The following is a 24,920-nucleotide window of genomic DNA, read 5'->3' on the forward strand; positions in this document are numbered from 1 at the left end:
ATGTCGACGCCCATTTTGGAGTTGTGTGCCATAGAAATAAGGTACTAAGTTTATAGATTGGGGGCGTAAGTCATTTATGTGTGTAATTACAAATTGTTGCCAGTGAGTGCTTGTTGGCATCAATTATTGGTACTTAATGCCAATTTACCGCCAATTAGCGAATTTAATTACAAGCACATGCCCATCCCAAATTCTCACACCATTGTTATGGTTGGAGGGGATCCAGAAGCCTCACCAGTTGCAACGTTCTCCAACAACAAGAATTCTCTCCCACTTGCTCTAGTCCACAGCACTGTCCAAGCGCTGGCATTCCCCCCTGTTTCATGTGCTCAGTTTTGCACATGTGCGGAGGATAGGGCAATGTTAGTGCATGGATAGAGCCATGGACTGGAGCATGTGGGAGAGGGAGGAGTTCTTGGCACCAGAGGACCCTTGCAGCTAGTGGAGCTTTTTAATATTTTGAGTTGGTCCGGGGGGTGGGGATATGGATACCACATGTGCCTACCTAGTTTGCCTAGTGCTAACAATCAGTTATTGGTGTTAATTTCCAACAATTTGGATCTGCACATGCATCTTGCTAAGCACTAATCTATAAAGATTCATATGCAAATTTTATAGTGCGCAACTCAAAAGGGCACATGGTCTGGGCATGGGTGAGTCAGGGACATTTACTGAAGATTCACAATTAAATTACAGCCAGAATTTATACCAGGCTTCAGCTGGTGCAGTGGCACAGTAAGTGGAGGGGAGAGTGGTCCACCCTGGGCGCCATCTTGGTGGGGGCACCGATACCCTTCCGCCTTCCCCCCACCCCCACTACCGCGCATGCCCCTTCCCTTTCCCCATACCTCGTTAACATTCCCGGTGTGAGCAGCAACCCCAACCTGCTGCTTGCACCAGCATCGGCTCTTTCTCTGACATCACTTCCTGGACCCATGCCTAGGAAGTGATGTCAGTGGAAGAGCTAATGCTGGTGCGTGCAGCAGGCTGGAGTTTCTGCTCACGCTGGGAATGTTAAAGAACTACGGAAGACGTGAAGGGGCACACGGATGGGGGTAGGGGGCAGAGAAGAGGGCAGGGGAGGGGTACCTCTCACCCTCGCCATGCCACTGAGCTGGTAAAAATCTTCACATCCAAAATTTGGTGCAAATACTGGCTCAAACAACTATTTATGGAATAGTGCGCTATGCATGTTTTTGGTGATGTTTTTTGAGTGCCATTTACTGAATCTAGGGCAGGATGCACAGAGCTCTGGCAACCCAGTGGAAATGCCCAGGTTGGGAGCAATTTTCATTTGCCGGGCTAATGCTTAGCACAGTGACGGGACAAAAGCGCAAGACATCAGTGCGCTGACATTGGAGCGCATACAATTTGGTGCAAGACACCGGCGTGCCGCAGAAAAACTTACTTTTAAAGAGCTCTGATGGGGGTGTTGGGGGAACCCCCCACTTTACTTCATATTCTTCGCGCTGCCGTTGGGGGGGATACAACCCCCCACATTATAGAGAAAACTGAACTTTTTCCTAAAAAATCAGAAAAAAGTTGTTTTCTCTATAATATGTGGGGTTGCACCCCTCAAACCCCCTCAACGGCAGCGCGAAGATTATGAAGTAAACTGGGGGGGTTCCCCACTCATACCCCGCATCGGAGCTCTTTAAAAGTACATTTTTCCATGGCATGCTAGTGTCTTGCGCCAAATTGTTTGCGCTCTAATGTCGGCGCGCTGATGTCTCACGCGCCAATGACTATGAACCGCTTAGCACAAATAGCATGCAAATAATATGCATGCTATTTGTGCTGAGTACCTTGGTGAAAAGAGGAATAACTGTGCCTGGTGCCTACACAGAAGAGCTGATGTTAGGCACAGTTCTTGTGCACAGGCCCAGTATAGCGCAGGGCCGTGATTGAGGAGCAAGTCTTTTTTTAGTTTTGTGTTCTTTGGACACAGCTGTTATATATATTTTGTGTGCGTATATAATAATAATAATAATTTTATTTCTTATATACCGCCCAACCAGAAGATCTGGGCGGTTTACAGCAAGAGAACTGAGGCATATCAGTGAAGATGCAAGTAGGAATCAATAGAATTTAATGCTATACAATACAATAAAATACAACATGATACAATGTAGAGTGATACAAAGCAAAATCATCGCATAAATTTACCAAACAGGTAGGTTTTCAGTGATTTTCTAAACTCTTAGTAAGATTGGGAGTGGGCAATCAGAGAACACATCCAAGAGTTCATTCTCCCCACTTGAAAGGCTTGAGTTTTGTCTAAAAAACTTTTTAAAATGGCAGGCTTTCGGAGTAGGGTACATGAACATGCCCAAGTTTCATGTGGTTCTTGCTTGATGTGAATAGATTATATGTATATGTCCCGTGCCCGTGGTCAGAATGCAGTTGTTAGGCGCGGGACACACACGCATATAAAACAATCACCAACAACCCCTATTCAAGCTACCGATAGCTCCAGACCTGTTGGAAAATTTTGCACAGTAAGAGATGGATGTTCATTTTAGTTCATTTAATAAGCTCCTTGTAATGCATTTGCATAGGATGGTACTGTGATCTGATAGAAGGCCCCACCCCCACCCCCTGAGAATGCTTTTGTGCATCGGAGGGTAAGCTGCATTGCAAGGAAGGCTATAACCAGTCTTATTTCCATGGTAAGCTTTTGATCATCAGGGCCTTACTTGTATGTGCAAATGGTGTGTATTGTTACCAGCAAATGACATTTGTTTCAGCTAAAGCCCATCCCTATTACATGCCAGTATGACTCATTCCATCTTTTACTTTAAACCTAACTTGAATTAAGCCCCCCCCCCCCCCCCCCGGTTTTGCTTGGCATCAAATATATAGCTGAAACCTTCTAACCTGTCCTGCTATTATGCATTAATCTCATAGCAAAATCTTACAGCACATTCCGAATCTTAAATCATCCATTAGCAGTGTCATATGGAAGAGATACTCATAGATAGCAGGAATTTACTTTCTGTGTGGCTGGTGGAGACTACAAGCTCAGGATGGGAAGGGGTAAAACACGGAACTGACGGACCTCGCGGATCTAAAACCGCACGTCCTTAAAAATCTGAGGTCCGTGTCCGTGCCACTCGTAATTTCTGTCTCTTACAGACCTCTATGAGATCTTAGTGCTGACGGATCCGTCTCAGCATATGAAGGGAAAAGTATTAGGATCCGTCAGTGCTAAAATCTCTTCGAGGTCTGTCAGAGCCAGAGACTAGTGCTGGAGCGGCAGAGCAGAAGCCTTCTTATGTATAGGTTTAAGTCTGCCGTATCTTAATATAGTTTAAAGTAAGGGTACACTATAGTGAATCAGGCTTCCTGGATCGCAAATTGGAGGTCTCTTTCAGGAGATCCAGAAAACCCGGCGCTTAACAGGACTGTTTAACCGTTTTGCGCTCTGCTTATCCTTTAAGCCCGACATAGAATTTGGCTCTGACAGACCTCTATGAGGTTTTAGTGCTGACGGATCCTAATACTTTTCCCTCCCTATGCTGAGACAGATCCATCAGTGCTAAAATGTCATAGAGGTCTGTAAGAGACAGAAACTACGAGTGGCACGGACACGGACCTCAGATTTTTAAGGACGTGCGGTTTTAGATCCGTCAGGTCCGTGTTTTACCCCTTCCCGCTCAGGATATTTCAGAAATATTCCCCAAAAGAACAGCATCCCAGCTCTTGGGGCAACCCAGGATGTAAAACTATTTATCTCCATCTTTGATACCAGGCAGATTGCCACATGCCAGCTCTTTAATGTACAATGTTGCACGCGTCTGATAGTGCTATAGAAATCGTAAATAGTAGTAGTAGTGGTGTTGTAACTAGGGCCCTCTTTTACTAAGGTGCGCTAAGCGTTTTAACGCACGTTTAGCGTGCGCTAACTGCTAACACGTCCATTGGATAACATGCACGCATTAACGTTTAGCGCATGATTAGCGTGCGCTAAAAAGCATAGCGCACCTTAATAAATGAGGGGGGTAGGTCCAGTGGTGGGTGGGGAGTGACCAGTGGAGAAGCAAAGGGCTGGGGAAAGGCACGCATTCCTTGGCACTGAGAGATGGGAACTAATAAGAACAGGACAAGAAAAACAGAGAGAAGCTGAGACAATCAGAAACTCAAGAGCCCATATGAAATAAAAATCGAAGAGAGATTAAAACAGATAAAAGAAAAGAAAAATCAAAAAACCAACTAAAGAACAGATAAAAAGGCAAGAACAGGGCAATGGGAAAAAAAACCCATGAAGATTCAAACTAGAATGGGAAGATATGGAAGGTACAGAGAAGGATGACTAATTTTAATTTAAAATGTTTTTTTTGTTTAATTTGAAAAACAGATCCACCTAGGAAATTGATACAGGACATAGAAATGATATAATAAATCTCCTTATTAGGAAAAGTAAAAGTTGGGAACTAATCATATTTATTTAAATATGCTCAAATTAAATCACAAAGATTTTATATTTATATATATTTATTAGCAACAGCTTTCACGGTATTGTATTCAGGATGCTTAAGGTGCTTTTAATCCAGGAAACTGCTGGCTTCTGATCCCTTTCATGGGGGCCACACAGGTGTGAGGTGCCTTCTGTCCTTCTTCAGGCCCTCTATCTCCTGTGAAAGAACTCCTGGGGTGGTGACAATGAAAACAAAACCTAATTTAATCAGCCAATTAGCAGCTTGTTAAAAAGGCAAAGGGGTCTGGAGTTTCCCTGGGGATCCTCAATTGTTGCTGCCTGTGGATTCTGAAAATGCAGATTGAAGAAGAGGGGAGGGGGAAGATAAGCATAAGAGTTACAGAATCTATTGTCTTGTTTTTCATAAAAACTCTAGTGCTCTTTACAAAGAAAGCCAAGGGATGGGAGGGCTTGAAGTGTTAAAGGGTCAACAAGCAAGCTGTAGATGATACATTTTAAAAAAAATTATATTTAAGCATTTTTTAAACAATGAAGAACAAGACCTGAGTACTGAAACAATCACCCCATTATCAGAAATAATTTCTACAAGTAGTTTTCTCAAGAGAAAAATAAAAAGGAAAGCCAATTATAACAAGGAGCATTATTCAGACAAATGTAAGAATATAAGAAAGAGAAAAAGAAGCTGGAGGAGGAGAATCAGTAAAGGGATGGGAGTTCCAAACCTGAATGGAATGGCAACAAGCTAGGGGAAAGTACATTGGACCTTGCTGGGGAAGGGAGGAAAAGGGAAAATGAGAAGCAGAACAGGTTAAAAAGATTTAGGGAATAGAGCAGGCCAAGAGCTATTAAATTCCTTGCCCCCAAAATAAAACATCAAATTATGCCTATGCAGGAGAAGAAAAAATTAAAAATACAGAGGATGGGATGGAGGGGGGGGGATGAAATTAGAAAAAAAAAAAACCAATTGGGAGAATAGAGTGTGGTCCAGATGGGCTTAGGGCAGGGGTGTCAAAGTCCCTCCTCTCGGGCCGCAATCCAGTTGGGTTTTCAGGATTCCCCCAATGAATACGCATGAGATCTATTAGCATGCAATGAAAGCAGTGCATGCAAATAGATCTCATGCAGTGCATGCTAATAGATCTCATGCATATTCATTGGAGAAATCCTGAAAACCCGACTGGATTGCGGCCCTCGAGAAGGGACTTTGACATTCCTGGCTTAGGGAAAAGAAGGACTGGTTGAAGAAAAGTGCTATAAATTGCTTGAATGGAGGGGGGGGGGGAGAGAGAGAGAATATGATGCTGACATACTGGGAGGGGAAGGAAAGAGTGGCTGGACCCTGGCTTTGATTCATCCACATTTCCTGCTCCTGCTCTTGACATTTAGATACAAGTAGGCTATCAGGTATATTTTTGGTGGGGGGTTCTTTACTAGGTGAGGGAAAATATGTTGTGAGTTATGAGCTGAGCACTCCCAATCATTTTCAAAAGTTGGCTCTTATGCTCATTGCTTAACAACAGTGCAGAAACAGCTCTCCAATGCTCCAAGCCAGGGGTAGGGACCTCCGGTCATCGAGAGCCGTAATCCAGTCGGGTTTTCAGGATTTCCTCAATGAATATGAGTTCTATTTGCATGCACTGCTTTCAAAGCATATTCATTGTGGAAATTCTGAAAACCCGACTGGAATACAGCTCTCGAGGACCGGAGGTCCCTACTCCTGCTCCAAGCGAATAGTATGCAAATTATATGTATGCTATGAAACGAGAAGCAAGGGGGAAGAATGGTAAGTAATGGTACGTACAGCTCTTGTGGTACTCTTGGCGGACTTCTGCACCAACATTTTGAAATTTCTGCACACAATATTTAAAAATTCTGCAAAGTTTATTTGTAGTATGTTGCTGCTACTACTAATCATTTAGTGCTGTCAGATGCACGCAGTGGTGTACATTAAACATTGAATATAGTAATCAAGTACTCTGGTATTTTCCTTATCTGTCCTGGCAGGCTCACAACCTGGAGACTGTCCCAGCTTTGTTGGATGGGCTGAGAACAGTGACATTATTTCCCCTGGTGGGAAAAGAAGTACTTGGGTTTCTTCTCCGTTGTTTAGCATTACTTTGTGCTCACAAGGAACCAGAGCCACAGGTGTGGCTATTAGCCTGAGCTTACTAAATCCAGGAGTCGGGAACACCCCCCCCCCCTGCATCAACCATAGCGAAAAAACACCCATAGTCCCAAAAAAGAGAGACTGAAACTAGACAGATTCAGAACCCACCAAACAGTGAGCCTAAATGGAACTCTGGGGAGGAAATCATTCTTAAACTGGTTTTATTTTGTCACTTCCTTCGCTTTGGTTGCTTTCTAAGAGATAGAGCCTGGTTCCCAAAACCTGAACCCAGGAAGCATTCATCTTAAAGGAGGGCTGAAGGCAGCAGATAAAAGAAAGACTAAAGCACGTTAGTTATAGAACAGGCTAGGGCAGGGTTAGGGAACTCCGGTCCCCGAGAGCCGTATTCCAGTCGGGTTTTCAGGATTTCCACAATAAATATGCATGAAATCTATTTGCTTTCAATGCATATTCATTGGGGAAAACCTGACTGGAATACGGCTCTCGAGGACCGGAGTTCCCTACCCCTGGGCTAGGGAAATGTTCACCCCACCCTGCTCTTGGAGCAGAGCCTATAAAGAGAAAGCATGAGACTGGGAGGCGGAGCTTGAAATGGTTGGGGGCGGGAAGCTTGCTGCTTGTGCTGAGAGTTGACAGCATTAGAGAAGGTCCAGCTTGGGAGAAGGCTAGGCTCTGATTATGATTGGCTGTGGAGAGAGGACGGGCAAGGGCTGTCATTGGTTGAATACTGAACACATGGTCTGTAGCACAGTGCTAGATTCACTAAGCAAACCGATCATGTACCAATCGGTTTGCAATCCCTTTGTGACCCGATTTCCCGCTGACTCATTTCACTAACCTCTGTCCCGATCATCCTCCAATCCGCGCATGCAAATGAGGGGGAACGGCATTCAAATGCAGGCAGGCAACAATTCACGAACCATAAACTGCAACATCAACTGGGCTGGCCGATCAACAAACAAGCGACTGCATCTCCTGCTCTCTGCCCCAACTTTCCAGCTCTCTTCTCCTGCTCTCTCTGCCCCAAGTACCGCCCTACTTCTGCCCCGACTCTCTTGCTCTCTCTGCCCTGACTTTCCAGCTCTCTCTGCCCCGACTCTCCTGCTCTCTCTGCCCGAGTGCTGCCCTGCTTCTGCCTCAGTCTTGTCCCACAGCGCGAGCCCGTGTTTTTAACCTGCGGATTTAAAGCGGGTTAAAACCATGGGCTCGCTGGGCTCGCAAAAGTTAAAAAAGTTAAAAGTTAGAGTAAAAAAAAAAAGGTTGCTGCTCTTTAAGCTATAGAGCGATCCGGGTGCTCGGTTGGGAGCATGATTCCGATCGCCCTCATTTGTATGAGGGCGATTCGTGAATCAGCCCTCCCTCACGGATCCGTTCCGATCCGTGCCCTTAGTAAATCTGGGCCTAAGTGTTGATTTGCTGAATGCCGAGCCGTGATGCAGCCCAAATTACAGCACAAAATCGCTGTTACCAGGGGCAGGGGGGGGGGGGCTGGGAGGGCGGGGGAGGGGATGACATCAGTGGGCCTTGCTGTTATGCAGATTGCCTGACTGTACTGTTTTTGTATTTTACTGGTTTCACTGTGCTGTTTTTTTGTTATAAATAAACAATTGCAAAAAAAATATTAAAACCAGCCCAAAAAACTGCAACCCGCAGCTACTGAAAATTTCACACAACCAGAGTTCCAAAGCAGCCCAACCTGGCATCTATGCCCCAAGCTAATAGACAAAAGACACCACAAGGAATTCAAATACTTGTATCCACACCCCACAAAAGCTACTAGCCAATCAAAAGGTAGTCCAATCAATCTCTTTTAGTCCCTGGGGGCAGCTGTGTTCCAATGAAAAATAAATCCAATATTCCTTGTCTAAAAGGACTTGCATTATATTACCTTCCTGAGGGAGTTGAATTACCGCCACAGCTATAAAAGAAAAGTCTGCAAGCGTATGTCTCGCTTCAATCCATTGGGATACTAAAAGCGCTTCTTCCCTACAGTTGTGTAGGCAGCTTAAATGCTCAACCTAACCTTCCAGTCAGTTTGACCAATATACAATAATTGGCAAGGACACCTAATGCAAATGGGTTTATGCCAGATTGGGAAGCTCCTGGATCCTTTCGGCAGTTTTCAATGTATTTGAGCAGGATCATTACAGAGGATGACAGTCACTGTTCCCTCTAAGCCAGTGGTCTCAAACTCTCTCCGTGCCAAGCCTGACACTGGCTTACGTCCATCAAAGCCCACTCCAACCTTGATCCTGACCCGATTTTGCCATTTATGGGATCCAGGCCGTAGAAGTCTGTCCACCGTTGGACTTTCTTCCCAACCCCAGAAGCTGCTGTCAAAATTCACTCCGGTTATGAGGCCATTTAAGTTTTGATTTAATTGGATTCCATCCTATGTCTATTTAGTGTTTCTCTGTGTGTAGCCCACACATTCTTGAATTCCGTCACCGTGTTTGTCTTCACAGCCTCCTGAGGGAGGGCATTCCAGGCATCCACCACTCTTTCCCTGAAAAAGTATTTCTTGATGTTGCTCCTAACTCTGCCAACCTGCAAGCTCAACCCATGACTTCTAATTCTACCACTTTCCCGTCATCTGCCAAAACTCCGATGTTGGCTATACCTAGTGTCCTTTTTTTTACCTTTCTATAAGATCATGATTTTTTTTTTCCATTTGATTCCTTGAAAAAATGTCAATAAACAATGTGACAAAAATTCAAAGTAAAATAATAATAATAATAACAGTTTATATACCGCAATACAGTTAAGTTCTATGCGGTTTACAATAGATTAAGCGAGGTACAAATTGATTGAATTTAAGAAGGGGAAGAGGAGAGTTAATAGGACTGGAAATGCGTTGTTGAGGAGAAAGAGATTAATAGGACAGAGGAAACACTATGGAGGAGAAAGAAGATGAGTGGGTCAGTTGTCTAGATACTTTAGGAACAGTTGAGTTTTTAGATGTTTTCTGAATTCCTCATAAGTAGTGGGCGAAAGCAGTTGATCTAGGTCTTTACCCCACAATGATGCTTGATGTGAAAGAAGGTGTTCATGGTGTTTTTTCAGTTTACAACCTTTAATTGGGGGGGAGGGGGGAGAGAAGTAGGAATGAGAGCTTCTCTTGTGTCTTTTGGCAGAGAAGGAGAAAAGGTCAGTTATGTATTTAGAGGCAAGTCCGTTTAGCGCTTTAAAGCAGAAGCAGGCAAATTTAAACTTTATGTGTGCTTCCATCGGTAGCCAATGTAACTGCCGGTAGTAGGGTGATACATGTTCGAATTTCTTTAGTCCGAAGATTAATCTGACCGCTGCATTTTGCATGAATTGTACGCGTCGCATATTTTTTGGGGAAATGGCTAAGTAGGCAATGTTACAGTAGTCAAGTTGACTTAGTACGAGGGATTGGACCAGGGTTCTGAATGCCGACGCATCGAACACTTTGGTACAGAGCCTGTTGGTACAAAGCCTGTGGGTACTCTTAACCTGCAGGTGCAAATTGTCTGTGAGCTTTCTGTGTGCTGGAGTTTGTATGAAAAATAACATTTGCCTGTCCAAAACCCACCCCCTTCTCAAGTGTGTCCTACTTATACAGTTATAATTGCAAACAGGTGGAATTCAATAAATAACACCAAAATAGGTTCTAAGAAAATATGCCCTAAGCTAGTATTCTTCAAAGAGCGCCGTGCATGAAGCGCCCTTTCCAGGATACTAGCTTAGCGCGGATTGCGTGCCTAACTTTGGGTGCAACAGTTATGCCTGCCAAAACCTGGAATAAATGCTGGTGCCCAGCTAATGAAAGTTAGGCACACAAATGACATTATTCTATATCATCGTGCCTAAATCCTCCCCCTGGTCCCACCCAAGCCCCTCCCATGGCTATGTCCCTTTTGGAGTTCAGGCATGCTGTTATAGAACTGGGCACAAAGCAGATCCATGCATAACTCCTAATTATTAAGAACATGACATAAGAGCATAAGAATTGCCATAATGGGACAGACCGAAGGTCCGTCAAGCCCAGAATCCTGTTTCCAACAGTGGCCAACCCAGGTCCCAAGTACCTGGCAGAAACCCAAAGAGTAGCAACATTCCAGAACTGAAATTGTGATGTCATAATGACTCATTCCAGCATTGCCTAAGAGCCAACCTCATCAGTGATGTCACAATGGCTTTTTTCCAACAGTGGCCAACCCAGGTCCCAAGTACCTAGCTAGATCCCAAGTAGTAAAACAGATTCTATGCTGCTTATCCTGGGAATAAGCAATGGATTTTTCCAAGCCATGTAAATAATGGCCTATGAAGAACTCTTTTAGAAAATGATCCAAGCCTTTTAAAAACTCTGCTAAGGTAACTGACTTCACCACATTTTCCAGAGTTTAATCACACGTTGTGTGAAGAAATATTTTCTCCAGTTCGTTTTAAATCTACTACTTAATAGCTTCATCGCATGCCTCCTAGTCCTAGTATTTTTGGAAAGATTGAACCAACATTTCACATCTACCCTTTCCACTCCACTCAGCATTTTAGGATTTATTAACCACTTTTTTGAAGGAATTCACTCAAAGCGATGTACAGCAGGAATAAGTCAAACATAAGCAATAGACAATTGCAGCAGTAAAAATATTCGAGTTGCAATCAAGCTAGGGCATAGTACGGTACATTACAAGGTAGACACAATACATAGCAAGAGACAAAAAAACTGTGGAACTGATGATCTTGATAACACCTGTTCAAATAAAGGTGTTATCAAGATCATCAGTTTCACTGTTTTTTGTCTCCTGCCTATTTGTGTTTCTGTGGAACGTTTTTGGTGGACCTTTTTTTTGTCTTTCACAATACATAGCCAAACATTTTAATAGACAGCATAGGATGTAAACAAAGATGGAGCATATAGATAGAAAAGATAAAGTAGCAGGAGTAAAAAAAAAAAAGGGGGACTAATTTAAAGAAGTTGCCTATGAGGTCAGAATGGTGCTTGAAAATTCACATCTAGGAGTAGGAGTAGATAAATGTGTCTTGCTAAGGTATGTGCAGCTAGTGTCACTGCTTTGTGTATGTGTGTATGTGACTAGCAAGTTAGTTACTTCCATTAAAAGGCCTGGTTGAAGAGCCAAGCTTTCACCTGCTTCCTAAACTAAACTAAACCTTAAGTTTATATACCGCATCATCTCCACTGAAGTAGAGTGCCTAGTAATACCATTTACTGATTATTAGAGCCTAATTAGCTAATTAGTTTGCATGCGGATCTATGATCCACGCCCAAATTTCTACACTCAGCTTTGGGCAACCTATATAGAATCCGCTAGATTGTGGAACTTCAATTTACTTAGGCCGATATACCTAGGCAGATGTTATCTACCCTTGCAAAAAGCTTTCCCCTCTTTTACAAAGCTGAGGTAGAGGTTTCTACTACGGCTCGGAGCGCTAAATGCCTTTTCAGTGAGAAACCAAACATCCAAAAGAAATATCAATGTCTACGATAACTGTTCAAATTTAGCATTAAGTTTTAGAAATACTCTTGTTTCCAAACTCCTACACAAACTGGATTACCGTAGTTCAGATTGAGTCTACATAGACATTCAAAGCTATCAGAATAACTGGCTTACGAACCTACAAACTAAAAATAGAAATATGTAGAAAAAAGTTAAACAATCACCAGGAAGTCGGACTTTGCATACAATGCAACACTACAGAAACAGTGACTTAGAATTTAGAAACACAGAAATATGATGGCAGATAAAGGCCAAATGGCCCTTGCAGTCTGCCAATCCACAGCATCCACTATCTCCTCCTCTCCCTAAGAGATCCTAGTGCCTGTCCCATGCTTACTTGAATTCAGACACAATCTTTGTCTCCACCATCTCTACCGGGAGACTATTCCACACATCTATCACTCCCACCTTTTCTGTAAAAAAGTATTTCCTTAGATTACTGCTGAATCGATCACTTCTTAACATCATCCTATGCCCTTTTATGGGCATTTCAGAGCTTTCTTTCAAATGAAAAAGACTCATGTGCATTTATGCCATGTAGATATTTAAATGTCTCTATCATATCTCCCCTCTCTTGCATTTCCTCCGAAATATACATATTGAGATCTTTAAGTTTGTCCCCATACGCCTTATGACAAAGACTACTGATCATTTTAGTAGCCTTCTTCTGGACCAACTCCATCCTATTTATATCTTTTTGAAGGTGTGGTCTCCAGAATTGCATGCAATGAAAACAAATGAGGTCTCACCAGAGTCTTATACAGGAGCATCAATACTTCCTTTTTCCTACTGACCATACCTCTTCCCATGCACCCTAGCATCCTTCTAACTTTCACCATCACCTTTTCAACCTCTTTGGCCACCTTAAGATCATCACATACTATCACACCCAAGTCCCACTCCTCTTTTGTGCACAAAAATTATTCACCCCCTAAATTGTACTGTCCCTTCGGGATTTTGCAGCCCAAATGCATGACCTTGTATTTCTTAGCATTAAACCTTAGCTGCCAAATTTCTGACCATTCTTCAAGCTTTGCTAGGTTCTTCCTCATGTCCCAAAATACTGTACAAAATATAAAGATAGCAAATGTTAACTTGAAAAAACTGACAAATAATAATCACCACTTTACAAATTAACAAATAACAATAAAACAAAAAAATGGGAAATATGATAATACCATTTTATTGTACTAATATATTTTTCAATAAGCTTTCAGAGGCCAAAACCTTCTTCATTAGGTCAGAAGAGTGTACTGGATGGGCCATTTGGCCTTTATCTGCCATCATATTTCTGTGTTTCTAAATTCTAAGTCACTGTTTCTGTAGTGTTGCATTGTATGCAAAGTCCGATTTCTTGGTGACTCGAGGAAGAATATTTTGTTCTCAATAAGTTAGTAACAAATATATATAAAATGAGTCCAATAAAAAGATTACTTTATTTCCATTTTCTGTTTATAAACATTTATCAATACAGCAACAATACTACTTTATTCTAAAGCAAGAAAAAAATATTTTTTCTACCTTTTGACATTTCTGGTTTCTGCTTTCATCATCTTCTCTTCACTCTCTTCTTTCCATCCAACATCTGCCCTCTCTTTCCCTTCCATCCACTGTCTACTCTCTCTCTCCCATATGGCATCTTCCCTCTTACTATGCCCCTTTCATGAACTGTACTCTCTCCGCCTTCCATCTAGCCTGTACCCCTTTTCTCCTTTACATGTTATTCATTTCAGCTTCACCTCTCTCCATTTTTTTCTCTTCTATCTCTGTCTCCACCTCTTCCCCAAGTTCTGACAGCTCTCTCTTCTTTCCTTTCTTCTCCCCTCTCCTAGCATTTCTGTATTTCCCTTCTCTTTCCTCCCCCTGGCATTTCTGTCTCCTTCCCCATGGCATTTCTCTCTTCTCCTCCTCTATGCTCTGGCACCTCTCCCCCCTCCATGCTCACTCTGACTGGAAGTCAGGCAAGCAGTCAAGCTCCCTCCATCCCCTGGCTATCTGGCTGGCATCCCACTCTCCCTCCATGCTCTGGCATCCCTCACTCCATCCCCTGGCTGACAAGCAGGCAGGCTAGCATCTCTCCCTCCCTCCCTCCCTTGGCTGGCTAGCAGGTTGGCAGTGGCTGACTGGCTGGCATCTCTCCCTCCCTCCATGCTCTGCAATCCCTCCCTCTATGCTCTGCCATCTCTTTCGCTCTCCCTCCCCCTGTACCATGACCCCTTCCTCCCTCCCCCCAATGCCACAAAACCTTCCCCTCTCCTCCCCATCCTGTGCCCATGATCTCTCCCTCCCCAAACCACAATCCCTCCTTCCCATGCTACAAAGCCTCCCTGTGCTCTGGTGGTCTAGTGGCTTCTTCTTACCCCACTCTTTCCTGCTCTTGCCATTGATATAACCGTTGCTGCTGAAAATGTTTCAACATGGCTGCTGACACTTCATGTGATATCCTTGCGAGATTTGCAAAAATGTTGCAAGGCTGCTGCATGAAGTCTCAGCAGCCATCTTGAAAATCTTCAGAGTAGCGGTTATATCAGCAGCAGGGGCAGAAAAGAGTGTGATTCTTCCTTATCCCCGAATAAGCCACTAGACCACCAGGTCTGTTAAGGTAGGACGCATGGCCGGTGTCCCCAATACTGTGGTATTACCGCAGCAGTGCTTCCCATTCCTGTGGCACTACTGCAGAACTGAATAACCAAAAACAAACAAAGTGAAAATAATACCAGTGGACTCAGCGAGGAGAAAAGACCTTAAAAGTTCCTTTGTCAAAAAACTGAAGTTTTTGCAATGACCCACTAGCGAGGTAAGATTCTTATAATAGGTCAAAAACCTCGCTATGACACCAGAATGTGAAAAAATATTTTTATAATTTTTATGAAATAAACATCCTGGATCCCATACTTCATGTCATTGCAAAAACTTCATTTTTTTGACAAAGGGGCTTTTGAGAATGGAGAGTGTGGTATGGTGGTTAAAGCTACAGCCTCAGCACCCTGAGATTGTGGATTCAAACCTGCGCTGCTCCTTGTGACCCTGGATAAGTCACTTATTCACCCCCCCCCCCCCCCCATTGCTCCAGGCCCCTGGGAGAACAGTTTAGAAAATTAAATAAATAAATGCCAAGGTAATAACAGGTAAATACATGTAAACGTCCTCATTACTGTGGTAACCACAGAATTACTGCAGTAATGATTACCGTGTCACTCCAGACGCCATCCTTTCTGTCTTGCTGCGACGTATGCCTGGAACAACCTGCCTGAAACCCTACGGCAGGCTTCATCTATGGCAGTGTTCAAGTCCAAGTTAAAAGCTCACCTTTTTCAGACTGCTTTCAATGCCTAACTCTTCTCACCTTGGGTTCTGCATCCCCAACCCTCTATCATGCCTTTCTGTCCAAGTTAGATTGTAAGCTCTTCTGAGCATGAACTGTCTATTTTAATGTCAAAACGTACAGTACTGCGTATGTTAAAAAGCTAAATGGGTGATGCTTTCCATACTCTACTTTTGGTGGAGGACAGGAGGGTTGTGAAAACTATGTAACAAATAATGAGGCATTGTTAAGATATAGATTTTTTTGTGGACAATATGATTAAACCTTCTGCCCTATGTGCAGCGGCAGCCAAAATAGCAAACAGGATGCTAAGAATGATTAAAAAAGGGATGGCTAACAAGACTAAGAATGTTATAATGCCCCTGAATTGCTCCATGGTGCGACCTCACCGAGCTCAAAAAAGATATAGCAGCACTAGAAAAGGTTCAAAGAAGAGCGACCAAGATGATAAAGGGGATGGAACTCCTCTCGTATGAGGCAAGACTAAAAGGTTAGGGTTCTTCAGTTTGGAAAAGAGACGGCTGAGGGGAGATATGATTGAAGTCTACAAAATCCTGAGTGCAGTAGAATGGGTACAAGTGGATCTATTTTTCACTCCGTCAAAAATTACAGTGACTAGGGGGACACTCAAAGTTATAGATAAATACTTTTAAAACCAATAGGAGGAAGTATTTTTTCACTCAGAGAATAGTTAAGCTCTGGAACACATTGCTAGACATTATGGTAAGAGTGGTTAATGTAGCTGGTTTTAAGAAAGGTTTGGACAATTTCCTGGAGGAAAAGTCTATAGTCTGCTATTGAGACAGACATGGGGAAAGCCACTGCTTGCCCTGGATCGGCAGCATGGAATGTTGCTACTCCTTGGGTTTTGGCCAGGTACTAGAGACATGGATTGGCCACCGTGAAAACAGGCTACAGGGCTTGATGAACCATTGGTCTGACCCAGTACGGTTATTCCTATGTTCTTTTGCGGATTAATGTTTTGGAAGGGTGTGAGCTACAGATAAAAATATGTTAATGATGCCCATGTTTCCTGGGCAGTGGCTGTGAGATACATGGAATTTAACATTACACTGTTTAAATGTTGGTTTGTTAATCCTATGAGATGGAAAAATGTACAGAGCACAGTATTACTGAGGGTAAATGGTAGATGGATCTTGCACAGGCTCTTCTATGTGCCCAGTGGTTGGGAAAGTGGTGGGAGCTTTGACAGTTATTTGAATTGGGGGGGGGAGGGGGGAGGGAAGGGAGAAATTGCTGAACAGGGTATGGAAGGTGCGGCATCCAAGTAAATGTTTATGTTTGTGGTATTTGGTTGGTTGAAAAGACTGCATGATGGATGGGGGGTGGATGGAATAACACTTCACAAAGAAACCATAAACCAAAAGCAATTGAGCAGTCTTGCTTTCAGTGATGCCCTCCGGTGACACTGGTTGCATGGAGTTTAGGGAGTCCACTGACGTAGTGTGATGCTTGCAAAAACACAGTGTGTGCATGTTAAGGGATAGAAATTTCTGGAATTAAAAAAAGCTAGTCAAACAAATGATTTTGTCGCTTTTTATCATAAGGGAAGTTTCCTAAAATACAACACATAGGGTAAACTTCTTTACTGATTATTCCAAACTTGTGATATGATGTCCAAATACGAGTTTGGATGTTTTGTTGAACACGCACAAAAATCCAGTCAAAACATGGCCATTTTCAAAACTGCAAAATGGCTATCTTATTTTTTCCAATGTGCATCTATCTTTCTGAACCATTTAAAAAAAAAAAAGTACAAAAGAAAAACACACAGAACAAACCTATTGGGATGTAGGAGGGGCCAGCATTTTTAGTAGACTGGCCACACAGACATCTCAGCAGTGCAATGGGGTACCTTAGGGAGCACTGTAGTGAACTTCACATAAAAAAGCCCAGATATACATCTCACCATAATCCCCTTATAGTGTATGGTGAGCCCACCAAAACCCACCAAAAACCTACTGGGACCATCTGTATACTACAATATGAACCCTTATGTCTGCAGGTAGCACCTTACCTATATGATAGTCTAGTACAGTGTTTCTCAACATGTGATATGTGTACCTCCTAGGGATATGCGAGCCGCTTGTGAGGGGTACGTGGTGCGGGTCTCCCTCCCCCATTCCTCTAACGGCATGCCCCCTCCGCCGAAGATCCTTTACGTACATGTGCTCGGGAAGGTCCTGTCGGCTCCACCCATTTTGACATGTTTGCGTCATAGGGGCGGTACCAACAGGGCCTCATGAGCAATAGACATGAATTTTGTGGTTACCATTATGTATTGTTAATAAGATTATATTGTGTGTTTTTGAATGGAAGAAATTGCATTACAATTAGTACTATTATTTTGGGGGTGGGGGTCAGGGGCAGTCCTATGGTGGGTCTGGAGTGAAGCTTGGGCAGGTGTGCTCAGTTGACATTTGTAAGACTTAGGGAGTACTTGGCTTGAAGAAGTTGAGAAACACTGGTCTAGTAGGTTTTGGTGGGTTCACATATACCATCATAAGTGTAGTAGTTAGAGTGAATATTGCGTTCATTTCTGGTTGCCTTATCCAATAAAAATATAGCGGAACTTGAAAAGGTTCAAAGAACAGCAATCAAGATGATAACAGGGATGAAACTCCTCTTGTATGAGGAAAGACTAGAAAGGTTAGGTTTCTTCAGTTCGGAAAAGAGACGGCTGAGGGGAGATATGATTGAAGTCTACAAAATCCTGAGTGGTGTAGAATGGGTACAAGTAGATCAATTTTTTACTCAAAATTATTAAGACTAGGGGATATTCAATGAAATTACAGGGAAATACTTTTAAAATCAATAGGAGGAAATATTTTTTCACTCAGAGAAAAGTTAAGCTCTGGAATACATGCTAGACATTATGGTAAGAGTGGTTAATGTAGCTGGTTTTAAGAAAGGTTTGGACAATTTCCTGGAGGAAAAGTCTATATTGAGACAGATATGGGGGAAGCCACTGCTTGCTCTGGATCGGTAGCATGGAATGTTGCTACTCCTTGGGTTTTTGCCAGGTAATAGTGACCTGATTGGCCACCTTGAGGATGGGCTACTGGGCTTGATGGACCATTGGTCTTGCCCAGTAAAGCTATTCTTATGTTCTTATGGGCCTGGGTCCCCTTCTCTGCAGTCCACTGCACTGACAACCAGGTTACTCCAGAAACCTACTTGCTGCTCCATATGATCGCCCATATCATCTAAAGCTGTCATGCAGGCAGGTATGTACTGTTTCATTTATATCTTTGGGGATGGGAAGGTTCAGTGGCCACTGGGGGAGTGTGTGTGTGTGTGGGGGGGGGGTGTCTAGCTTACATCCTTCTAGTGGCCATCTGGTAAGTTTGGGCATAGGCAGTGGAACACTTTTTTGTTTGGGGGGGGCTCAAAATCTCCGCCCTAGACACCGCCCCAAACCTGCCCAAGCTCCTCCCCAGACCTCACCCCCATAATAATAGTACTAATTGTAAACACCATTTCTTCCATTCATTTTTCACATACACACAATATAATCTTATACACAATGATAACCACAAAATTAAACTACACAAAGTGCGCCCATTTTCCCCTCTCCACCACTGCACCTCTGTCCTTCTCCAAATCCATCTTTTATTGTCCCTCTTCTGCCCCCTCCCTGTCCTCCTTCTACCCCCCTCTGCTTTCCCCAAATCCATCTCTCCCTGTCCCTCACATATCTGACATCATTCCCTCCCTTACTCCATTTCTCACATCTCTCCCTCCTTCCCTCATCTGAGTCCAATATCTCTCCCTTCCCCCAGTCCCATATGCTCCTCTCTACACCTAGCTACCGGCCAGCGTGCCTGCTGGTTGGCACTCTCTAACGTGCTCGTTTGCCTCATCTACTCCTCCCTCCTGCCTGTTCATCTGCCCTCCTGCCGTGTTTAACTTCTTAGAAAAGCGCTGTGCCGGCGCTTCAGCCTGCTTGCAGCCAGACACGCACGTCAGGTGTTGGCTCCGAGTACTCACCAGCTGCAGACTGCCGTTCTCAACCTGGCCAGAGTGCTGTACCAGCTCCTGCTTTCCGGAATCCGTGGAAGCGTCGGCTCGCTGGGATCAAAACCCAATTCCATGACTGAAAGCGAGCAGGGAGCTGACCACAGTGCCGCATGCGATGTGCCCTTCAGTGTGGGCTACCGCACAGAAACGATGGCTGCCGGCCAGCTCGGAGCAGGATGCTCAGCCTGGGAACACACGCCTGCAGACACAACATCCCTCTCTGTCCCAGGCCTAGAGTTCCATGTGTCCGTCCCTCCCGCTGCGTGCACACAGGGAGGGAGCCCGGCTCAACCAGCCCTACTCACTACGGAATGAAAACGCCAGAGCCGGCAGAACCTTCCTCGCCTGACAAATAAATAAAACTTAAATATGATGTAAAATACCCCCACAAAAACCCAAGAAAAGAAAAGCGCTATGCCGTCCTGCTGCTGGCAGGTGTCTAACTCTCCACTGCAGCCCGCCCTTGGGCCAGCGGCAGGGTGCTGTAGTGCTTTTCTAAGAAGTTAAATGCGGTTGGAAGTTGAGTGAGCAAGCGAGCTGGCGGGAGGAGTAGATGCAGGCGAAGGGGCGAGTTAGAGAGTGCCAACCAGCAGGCACACTGGCCGGTAGCAAGCTCCCAGCATCATAAGAAGTGTGGGGTGGGTTTCCCCCCACCGTATCACCAACAGAGCAGGCAATTTTGGGGGAGGCCATAGCCCTTGTGCCCCTCCCCCCCGTTCCGATACCTATGAGTTTAGGTACCTTTTTGTCCCTTATTTGGTGTTTAAGAAAAATAGTGTTTGGAACTATTAGAATGAGATCTAGACCAAATATTATTCTATAAGGGTGTGCTCCCTTTATAAAATACTGCATTAATTTTCGGCAACATATATTGAATTCCCTTCTATCCATGTAATTTGCTCAACATTCGCGCCTGCAATTGACATAGGGTATCAATTTTCAGCAAAAAAATCCAACATATAATTAAAACTACTACCATAATATTAAAAAATAAAAATAAAGTGTTCTCATAGAACAACTCTTCACACAAATAACCATGAAGTTATGACAATTGGTGGTTCACTTTTATGTAAAGTGCTAAATCACCCACATGTGTCAAAAAAATTCAATAAATAAATATGCATATGGAAAAAAACTTTTTAAAAAAAACTTATCTCATGAATAAAGGTTTCAAATCCCGAGTTTCAAATTGTTGGTGACATAATTTTCCCCATTACTTGCTACTGACATAGGATAAGCAGCCACATCAAGATTTAAGTGTGCCGATGCCAACTTACTCTAGTAGTCTATAGTGGCATCTTGGCACCCAGATGTTATTATAGAATGAAAAGGCACCTACTTTGTGACACCCAGTTATAGAAATGTCCCTGAATGTGTGACCAAAAAAAAAGAAAAATAAAAGCAGAAAAATATCATAACATCTTCATTGAAAATGAAGACTAGCCAAACTTCATTCTGGCTTTGCACACTCCTAATGGACAGAAATCTCTGAGGTCTTTTCCTTTCTTCATGTTAATAGAGACTATGCAGTTGTTCAGCTGTTTTAGTTGGCAGTATACTAACTTTATATATTAACTCACCACCACCAATAACAGGAACCTCTGTACTTCATTCTTGATGGCTAACAGCATTCCCAGCTAGCAGTAAAGTAGTGCCATCTAGTGGTAGGGAAAGAATGTTCTAACGGTAACCTGAGAGGAATAACCGGACCAAGAATGGATTTGCTGTGGATGAGCCTAAGAATGGACAACAGAAATTTCTTAAACAGACTCCCTACTACAATATCTCACTCTGAAAAAGGTAACAGAGAGAAAATAATAATAAAAAAGGACAAGAATGAGAAAAGAACGAGATAGCTGGCCTATGGCATGGGAGAGAGGGATATAAGAGGGCAAAGAAAAAGAGAGGTTGGGGAAAGGGAGAGAAATAGAAAAGGACAAAGGAGAAAAGAAAATAAGTGATGAAAGGACATAAAGTAGTAAAAGAAGCCAAAGAGAGATGCAGAGATCATAGAGGTCAGTTTGGAAAGCGACTGTCTCATATTTGCATGTAATGGCTCTAGTTGTGGTGCTGCATGCAATTTGGGTGGGTCTAAAAATTGTTTGTATTTCCTATTTTTCCACGGAAACACATGTCTAGGAAGCAATTTTATAATGAGTTTTTCATACATAAAGGCTTTTTTTGTTTTGCATATCTAAGATCTTTAATAAAATTACCCTAGTGTTTACATGCGTAAAAATATGCACACTGACAAGAAGGCATGTACTTGTTTATGACCCATATGTAAGTTAAGTTTTTTAAGTTTAAGTTTTTTTAAGTTTATTAGGATTTTATATACCGCCTATCAAAGCTTTCTAAGCGGTTTTACAATCAGGTACTCAAGCATTTTCCCTCTCTGTCCCGGTGGGCTCACAACCTATCTAACGTACCTGGGGCTATGGAGGATTAAGTGACTTGCCCAGGATCACAAGGAGCAGCGTGGGGTTTGAACCCACAACCCCAGGGTGCTGAGGCTGTAGCTTCAACCACTGCGCCACACACTCCTCATGTAGACATGATCTGGGGCTGAGTTCAGGTGGCGTGCAGGTAGAGTCTCACTTTATACTCATATTTTATATAAAAATAGCATAGGTAATCAACAAACTCCACAAGCTTGGCTCATTAATCAAACAAAAAAAAAAAAAAAAAAAAAAGGGAAGGAAAAAGCCTCAGCATATTCTGTGAGCAGAGAGAAAAATATATCTTACTGATCCCACAAATTTCAATCATTGGAATAAAAACCTTCCTCAAAATTCATATGCCCAGTCAATAGCTGACTACAAATAATAATAATATTCAATCATCATCAATGCGTTGTTCCACCATGGCAATGTCAGAAAGTATGCAATGCTTCCATCCCACTTCTGATAGTAGCCAGAGTTTCACAGGAAATCCTCTCCAACTGTAGGAAGCTCATATATCACAAGACTAAAGTGCCCCAAAATCACAGCACATTTTGCCTCAACTGACTTCTTATACTGTATACAGGGAGTCCCAAAAGTCACTACACGCTTTTTTTATTTTTATTTTTTTTCTATTTCGTTCCAGGTATCATTTGGAGAGACTTGAGGCCATCAGCAAAAGAATAGTTAGGCTTTGCAGTTTTTGTAAGCGTATCATCCCTTAACCGTGGCTCGCCAATTGCGTCCAAAGGTGGTTGAAAGTTATCAAAAATGGAGGAGCTCATACGGAAGTATAAAACTAGTTTTCGAGGCGTTGGAACGTGATGGCGAGCCTCGCAAGTAAAACTGCAACGATTCTTTTGTTGATGCTAATAATATGAATAAACCAAGGGCTCCTTTTACAAAGGTGCGTTAGAGCCTTAACACGCGGAATAGCGCACGCTAAAATGCCGGGCGTGCTAGCCGCTACCGCCTCCCCTTGAGCAGGCGGTAGTTTTTCGGGTAGCGCACACGCTATAGCACGCGCTAATCCAATGCGTGCGCTAAAAACGCTAGCACACCTTTGTAAAAGGAGCCCTAAGTTTCTTGTGCAATTTTTGAGAATTTATTAAAAGTGTGTAGTGACTTATGGGACACTGTATTTCAGTGTTTTTCAACCGCTGTTCCGCGGCACACTAGTGTGCCGCGAGATGTTGCCTGGTGTGCCGTACGGTCAGGGCCGCCATCAGGGCAGTACCACCAGTCTAGGGTGAGGGGCGGTCCGCCCCACGTGGACAGGAGAGAGCTGGACGGGGGACCCGCGGAGTTCAATACATCTCGAGCCGCGAGGCTCGTCTTCTGTTCCTGCCTGCCCTGCAGCTAACATATAACCGATCTCAAGCGTTCCCCGATGTCAGCGCTGACGTCGGAGGGAGGGCTTAAGCAAAGCCTGCCCTCCGACGTCAGCGCTGACGTCGGAGAATACTTCCGTTCGGCTATTTGTGTGCGGCAGGGCAGGCAGGAAGCAGAAGACAAGCCTTGCGGCTTGAGCTTCGTTTTGCTGAGAAAGTTGCAAAGATGGGCTGGTAGGCAAACACGGAACACAAAAGGGGGGAGGGAGTGCGTTTTGGACACAAGGAATGAACTTGGGAGAGAGGAAGGGAGGGAAAGAGATGCTGAGGTGGGGGAGGGAATGCGTTTTTGGACACAGAAGAAATGGACTTGGGAGAGAGGAAGGGAGGGAAAGAGATGCTGAGGTGGGGGAGGGAATGAGTGTTTGGACACAGAAGGCATGGACTTTGGAGAGAGGAAGGGAGGGAAAGAGATGGTTGTGTACACGGGGAATAGAAGAGAGGATAATTTTTGGTCATAGGGAGGGAGTGAGGTACAGATAGTGGCATACCAGGGTGGGGGGAGGGCGGTCTGCCCCACCCCGGGTTTACGTCCCAAGGGGGTGCACAGCTGGCCACCCTCCAGTGTTGTCCCTAGGCCGGCAAACTGCGGCTCTTTAGCCACTTGAGTGCCACCGCCGCCAACGGTGTTGTTGGTGGTGGCAGCATTATAAAATACTTTCTTTGTGTTTATTTGATTCCTATTCAAGAGAATTACTTTATATATAGTCAATATAGGCACAGAGTTAAATTTTTTAACATTTTCTAATGGTGGTGTGCCTCGTGATTTTTTTCATGAAACAAGTGTGCCTTTGCCCAAAAAAGGTTGAAAAACACTGCTGTATTTTACATGCTAACATTTGCACCTCTTCCAAGTAGGCAAATGTCTCAATCTACGTAGCTGCAATTTCTGCTAGTTACCCAGATATTTTATAAAATCATATATGTGCTACTTACCTCTCTGGCTTTAAACAACCACCTCAAAATTGCAAAACGGAGTTTTCTAGCTGTGTAAGTTTTGAAAAATTCATTATTTACACATGCAAGTTGCAAAACTGCTGTTTACAAGTACATATTCAAAACCTTGATTCTTCCTATGTAAAATGATCACTGTCGCTGGGCTTTTCTTTCTTCCTCAGTCTGTCCGTGGTCCATTGCTCTCAATTAAACTATTTACTCTCTGCCTTTATTATTTGTCCAACAATAAATATAAAATAAATATATATAGGGATGCAACATAGGGTCAGAGGAGTTTACACAATCAAATACAAATCAATTCTAAATGAGGACTTTGTTGAGACCTCATTTAGAATATTGTTTACAATTCTGGAGGCCACGCCTTCAAAAAGATATCAAAAGATGGAGTTGGTCTAGAGGAAGGCTACTAAAATGGTGTGTGGTCTTCATCATAAGGAGTATGGGGGACAGACTTAAAGATCTGAATCAGTATACTTTGGAGAAAAGGTGGGAGAGGGAAGATATTATAGAAACATTTAAATACCTATGTGATATAAATGCGCATGAGTCAACTCTCTTTCATTTGAAAGGAAGCTCTGCAATGAGAGGGCATAGGATGATGTTAAGAGGAAATAGTTTTTTACAGAAAGGGCAGTAGATGCATGGAACAGTGTCCCAGAAGAGGTGGTAGAGACAGACTTTCTCTGAATTCAAGAGGGTCTGGGATAGGCAGGTGG

General features: G+C 43.4%; 1 protein-coding gene across 2 annotated transcripts in view; it reads right to left on the reverse strand.

Moving 5' to 3' along the window:
* Positions 1 to 24,920, reverse strand: part of NTN3 (netrin 3) — a 312,749-nt gene that overhangs the window by 286,675 nt on the left and 1,154 nt on the right. The window contains exon 3 of one of the 2 annotated variants that reach the window (XR_004541108.1): positions 4,427 to 4,765. The exons of the other annotated variant lie outside the window; for it this stretch is intronic. The gene's annotated coding sequence lies outside the window, so the exon portion shown is untranslated. Of the gene's footprint in view, positions 1 to 4,426; positions 4,766 to 24,920 lie in introns of those variants that run through there. 2 annotated transcript variants of the gene reach the window in all.

The sequence above is a fragment of the Geotrypetes seraphini genome, chromosome 11 (assembly GCF_902459505.1).
Source record: "Geotrypetes seraphini chromosome 11, aGeoSer1.1, whole genome shotgun sequence".
NCBI lineage: Eukaryota > Metazoa > Chordata > Amphibia > Gymnophiona > Dermophiidae > Geotrypetes > Geotrypetes seraphini.